Raw genomic sequence first — 6632 nt, 5'->3', positions numbered from 1 at the left:
AGTTGAAGGTCAAGAAGGCAAGGTGTGCAAATTGTTGAAATCTTTGTATGGTCTGAAACAAGCTCTTAAGCAATGGCATGAGAAATTTGATAGAACATTGATATACGCAGGCTTCGCAGTCAATGAGGCAGATAAATGTGTATACCATTGCTATGGTGGGGTGAGGGAGTTATTTTGTGCTTGTATGTTGATGACATACTAATTTTTGGGACAAATCTTGAGGTGATAAATGAGGTTAAATCATTCTTGTCTCAAAGTTTCGATATGAAGAATTTGGGAGTAGCTGATATTATCCTAAACATTAAGCTAATTAGAGGTGAGAATGGGATTACACTCTTGCAGTCCCATTATGTGGAGAAGATGATGAAGACACAACTAGCTCAGATATAACCATGACTACCTTATGTATTAATCAACCAAATGTACATATGTTCTATATTAGGTTTACTTGTTATATATTTGAACAAATGTTGCTACACAGTGAGTTTCGTGTGTTTTCGTTTGTAGAGGTACTTGCTTGGGCGAAAGAAAAGAAACCGAGCGTAAGGAATGCATAGATGAGTAAAGAAGTTGATTGGGGACCAAACCAAGACCTTCTCCATGTACACTTCCATCTCACGACGTCACTTTTGGTCCATAGAAGATAAGAGATAAAGTTCTACACGTTTCGGATTCAGATTCGGGCCTCCTGACAGTATCAACTTCAAATGGACCTAGCCGCTGATCTAGAAGAAATTTTGGGGCTCATGAGAACTTGTTGGAAAGATTATAGAGTCTACTTTCAGATGGTTTTGATCCTACGTCAAAATTCCTACCAAGCTACCGGAAATATGCAAAACAAGCCACATACCTCATACAGTTCGAATCTGATTTGGGTTTTGGGCCTTGTAATTTTGTCGTGGGCTTAGCCTAAGGGAGTGTGCACTCTAGGGCAGCCGTAGGACGTCCCTAATCATATTTATCCAGTAGCCGTAATAGTTTAGAGTCGGGTTTTGCTTAGATTATTCTGTCAAGAACAGATTCGCTGCTAGATCGGTTTGTAAGACCCCAACTTGTGGGCTTAATCTTTCATCTGCATTTTTGGTTGTATTCGCAAACAGGGATTAGCCTTCTTGGTGAGGTTATCCACGTTTCGACACGGGTGATAACCAGAGGAGACGTGGTGTTGTGATTGTGGGGCTCAAGAGTGTTGACGGTCATTATCGACCAGTTTTGACCGTCAATATTACCAAAATAGAGGAGAACTAGTGATGCTTGTAATGCATATATATATATATTAGAATAATAATATTCCACTAGTATTAGGTTTAATATTCCACTAGTGGAGGAGAATCGACATCAACATAGACGATAAATTAATCGGACAATGTCGAGAATCAGACTTATGTATGAATGGGCCAAGAACTCAGAATTGACACGATGAATTAGGCCAAAATTCACAAGTCTGCGAAGAGAAGCAACAGAGAAGGCCGCCAGCCGAACCCTCCTTAGCACCGTTGGATCCAGGTTTCGGCTGGACGGCGTGGATCACTCCCCGATGACGGTTGGAGGGCAATTCTGACCATTCCAACTGCCACAACCGTCATTGGCAGCCTATTTAAGGAGTTCCTCTCCTCACTTCACTCACACACCTCAAGCAAGCTTTCTCATACTCTCTCAAAGTTTAGTTTAGTAGTATCTAGCTGGTGGAATAGGAATAGAGTAGAAATCAGGAGTCCAGAAGTCTTCGGAAAAGTTCGGGTATGGCTCTAGTAGCTTTTCTCTTATCTTTTGTAAGCTTTGTACTTTTCTTAGAATACTCTTCTATATACATTTATGGTATTGAAATACTTTCCAAGTATATGAATGCCTACTTTACATTATGTTCATGTTATACTGAATATACGGCTAGCTTATCTGGGGGATGCTTTGGTGTGGGTATAATGTTTGCTTCTGCAATTACTCTATGTCTTGACGATGATATCAGAGTAGTATCTGGTAGTTTAGACGTGGTGTCTAGATTACGGGATATCATTATTTGGTGTTATATGCTGCGGATGAGAGGTGGGCCGCTGATGGTGACAGCTCAGTACGGGTATTCCTCCGCGCCTGTATATAATTCTAAGTTAATTCCCTCGGGAGGGTATTCCTCCGTATTTAGCCCCGGTTGTATGGCCATGACGGGCTGTCGTAAGGAACTCGGCAGTCAGGGGTGACTTCTCAAAGTACCAGGAGGGCATCGGATAGAGGGTATTAGGTAGTATATCGGTTAACTAGAATGTATATATACTATGTATATTAGAAGTAAAGGAATGGATTATCTTTCTCTTTTCTTTCTTTTCTTTCCACTTAGCTTAGATAATATAGTATGAGAATGAGTAGCTAATGCTTGTGTGTCACTCTACCCTTGGATTATCTTAACCCCTGCTTAGAATATGATTATCACAAGTAATATATAAATTATTAGTCATGTTCTCTCTACATGATCTTCCCACGGGATAAAATAAATACGATACCCTTGGAATACTCTCGGGTGAAATGCTACAATGGTATATTTGTGCGCTTGCGGATGAACTCTGTAACCATAATATACCAGGAGTATTTTTGCGCCATTGCTGGGAATTATATTTCTAGTAATGTCATTAAGAAATACCAACAAAGAGCGTATTCGTTCAGAAGTCGGATCGATTTGTTTATCATAACCTTTTGAAAGATCTGGAACCCTAGTCCACATCAGAAGATCCTGAATCGTTTTGGCTACATTGATAGTAAGCCTTCTCCAACACCTTATGATCCTAGCTTGTTGCTTCGCAAGAACAAGAGAATTGCTAGGAATCAATTGGAATACTCCCAAATCATCGGCTCGCTTATTTACCTAGCTAGTGCAACTAGGCCTGACATCTCCTTTGCTGTGAGCAAGTTGATTCGGTTTACCTCTAATCCGGGAGATGATCACTGGCGTGCGCTTGAGCGAGTGATGCGCTATCTGAAAGGTACTATGGAATTGGGGTTCACTATACTGTGTATCCTGCGGTACTGGAGGGACATAGTGATTCTAATGGATCTCTGATGTAGATGAGATTAAAGCCATTAGTGGATATGTTTTCACACTAGGCGGTTGTGCTTTTTCATGGAAGTCTTGCAAACAGACCATTTTGACGAGGTCAACCATGAAAGCAGAGCTGATGGCACTAGATACAACTATTGTTGAGGTAGAATGGTGGCGCGATCTTTTGATGGATCTGCCTGTGGTTGAAAAACCGGTGCCGGTTATTCGTATAAACCGTGACAATCAAAAGGTAAAGCCGTTGCCCACGCTGGCTTGTGGTTGGCACGGTTAATGTTTCACAACCGAAGCTTGCGAACCGGTCTTTAATTGTCATGAGCACGACCATCAAAACCATGTGTTCATAATCCACCATTATCAAGTAGTTGGCAATTAATTAATTAACCAATCATGATTGACCATTAAATATCCATCATTAAGTAATAGTGAAACATTAGTTATCCCAATCATGTGCTAATGTTTCTAAGCATGGCTAAGCAATTATATCTAATATCTAGCTGAACCAATATATAAGTCCAACTAGACAAATTATAACCCAAGGTATCAAAGAATAGAGTAATCAATGCAAAGTGGCCATAACAAAGAAATAGGTTCACACCACCCGGTGACATTCGAAAATAAATGCGCATTTGAAATAAATAGAAAATTTAAATATAGAATCAGCATGCTCAAAGGATTGTGTTTGGGATATGTGTAACTTGTCTTGCAATAATTGGTCATCAATTAATCTTCTAGAACACTTCCAACACACTCGCAAACCTTCGCAACGACGGAAACAACAAGCTAACATGCAAAACGAGGAAAAAGACTAAGAAACTCCAAATAAACCGTACATATAAAGTAAACAAACATGTAGACGGAAAGTTAACACGAAAAACAAGGAAAAAGACTAAGAAACTCCAAATAAATAGTACATATAAAGTAAACAAACATTTAGAGCATGAATTTAGATGAATTTAGAGACTCGAACGACCTCATTCCGACTTCATATGAATTAATTACGAATTTTACAAGATTTAATTAATTTAAACCTATTAAGGAAAATACTATTCCAAATTAATTAAATAATTTACAAATAATTTATAACTGAGATAAAAGATTAAGAACATCTCCAGAAAAGATTAGATAAAATTTGGTAGATGACATATAGTAAAAAGGAACAATATGTCATTGAAAAGACGGAAAGAGATTTAGGCTAAGTTTTGATCCAGGGGTGTAAAGTTTTGGTGTGTCACATCGGATATACGGACACACATTTTAAGTATTAAATGTAGACTAATAATAAAACAAATTATAGAATCCGTCTATAAATTGCGAGACGAATTTATTTTTTGCGAGACGAATTTATTAAGCCTAATTAATCCGTCATTATTAAATGTTTACTGTAGCACCACACTATCAGATCATGGAGCAATTAGGCTTAAAAGATTCGTCTCACAATTCACGCCCAATCTGTGTAATTAGTTTTTTTTTATATTTAGGGACTGTCTATGGGGCAAACAGCTGAAAATTTGTTGTTTTCAGTCGTTTTTTCGGCCGTATGATGAAAACACGTGTCTCCCATCCTGCTCCGCTACTCGCGCACTGCGTGAACTACCGTGCGCGCAAGTTGATTTGGGGTGTGTTTAGTGGAGGAAATGAAAATTTTTGGGTGTCACATCGGATGTTTGACCGGATATCGGAAGGGGTTTTCGGACACGAATGAAAAAACTAATTTCATAACTCGCCTGTAAACCGCGAGACGAATCTTTTAAGCCTAATTAACCCGTCATTAGCACATGTGGGTTACTGTAGCACTTATAGCTAATCATGGACTAATTAGACTCAAAAGATTCGTCTCGCGATTTCCTCCGGAACTATGTAATTTGTTTTTTCATTTATCAACATCTAATGCTTCATGCATATGTGCAAAGATTCGATGTGATGTTTTTGGGAAAAATTTTTGGGGAACTAAACGGGGCCTTGTTTGGTCGGATTGCTGATTTTTTTTGGCAACAAAAAAAAAGCCCATGGCCCACGAGTGGGAGAAAAAAAGCCCAAGAGAAAAAGGCCCACAGCAGGCGGGAAGAAGAAAATTTTCTGGAAAAGGAAAAAGTACACCGAAGGTCCCTCAACTTGTCATCGAGTTACAAAATCATCCCCCAACCGCAAAACCAGATACCGGGCGTCGCTCAACTAACAAAACCGTTCGCTTGAGGTCCTTCGGTGGTTTTGACCCCGGTGAGTGCGGCCGTCAGTGTGGCCGGCGAGCGCAGCGGGCAAGCGTGTGGCAGGCGAGCGCGGTGGTGGCGGCTGCTGTTGGTGCCCCGTCGCCGCCCAACTACGGCGGCACCCGTCCCCTGCTCTGCTTCGCGCCACCGCCCGTCTCGGCCCGATCGCCTGCTCGCTGAAGAGAAGTGTCACGCCCGGAGTTTCTATCCAAAATTCCAAATGCTTACATGTGTGTTAAACCCTCGTCCAGGAATCAGCCGAGGCACACAATAACAAATTGATAATAGAGTACAAATAAATAACTATTTAATATTCGCAAATAATAAATTATTATAGAGGTGGATAGTTCCTCTCAAAGAATAACATTCTACGCAGCGGAAAATTAAACTAAAGCAAACTACGGAACAGCTATGACGACTCTACTCCACAGGCATCTCAACCAGGAACAAGCCTAATCCTCCATATCATCACCATCACTGAAGTACTCCTCCTCTGATGAATGAATATTGCAAGAATGAGCATATGACATACTCAACAAGCCACACAGTAAATATGCAAGTGCACAGGATAACAAAGGATGGCATTATAAAGCTCATTTGCATAAACAGTATTTAATAAATATTTAAGAGAATAGTAAAATAGTTGTATAATTAATCAATATTAAATAACACCATACAACACACCCGTGTTGCATAGGCCCAACCTCATTTGAACAACCAACCCCAGTTGTACAAATTAAACATCCATACCAGGAATATACCATTCCAAACCAGGAGTCAAATTAATTATCACAATTACCATTAAAGAATAGTGTGGGACTAATCACGAAAAATGTTGCTCGACTCACCCATAACCACGGGTACGGCTATTCGAATAGTTTTACTCTGATCAGAGGTGTACCACTGTACCCACAATACACAATCCCACAACATGTTACCATGCGCCTCAACACCATCACGGTACCTCAGAAAGGAACTGTGACAATACCCCTTGCACAACACAACCCACCACAGTGCACCGTTCCTAGATCATAATCTCTCCCTCAAAACCAGAGGCAACGGACTCCCCAGCGACCCCCACGGACTTCTCGCCGCTTCACAGTCTAGCACACTATAATGAATCATGCTATACAAAAGATAAAGCCGTTGCCCACGCTGGCTTGTGGTTGGCACGATAAATGTTTCACAACAGTAGCTCGCGAACCGGTCCTTAATTTTCATGAGCACAATCATCAGAACCACAAGCTCACAACCCACCTTAACCAGGTTTTAATTATCAATTAATTAACATCACACGATTAACCATCGTGAGCTACCATTGAATATAACCATAATTAATAAGAATAATATAATATAATTTATATTTAACCCCTTTA

The sequence above is a fragment of the Oryza glaberrima genome, chromosome 6, assembly GCF_000147395.1.
Source record: "Oryza glaberrima chromosome 6, OglaRS2, whole genome shotgun sequence".
NCBI classification, from domain to species: domain Eukaryota; kingdom Viridiplantae; phylum Streptophyta; class Magnoliopsida; order Poales; family Poaceae; genus Oryza; species Oryza glaberrima.
Note: the sequence above shows the minus strand (reverse complement) of the source record.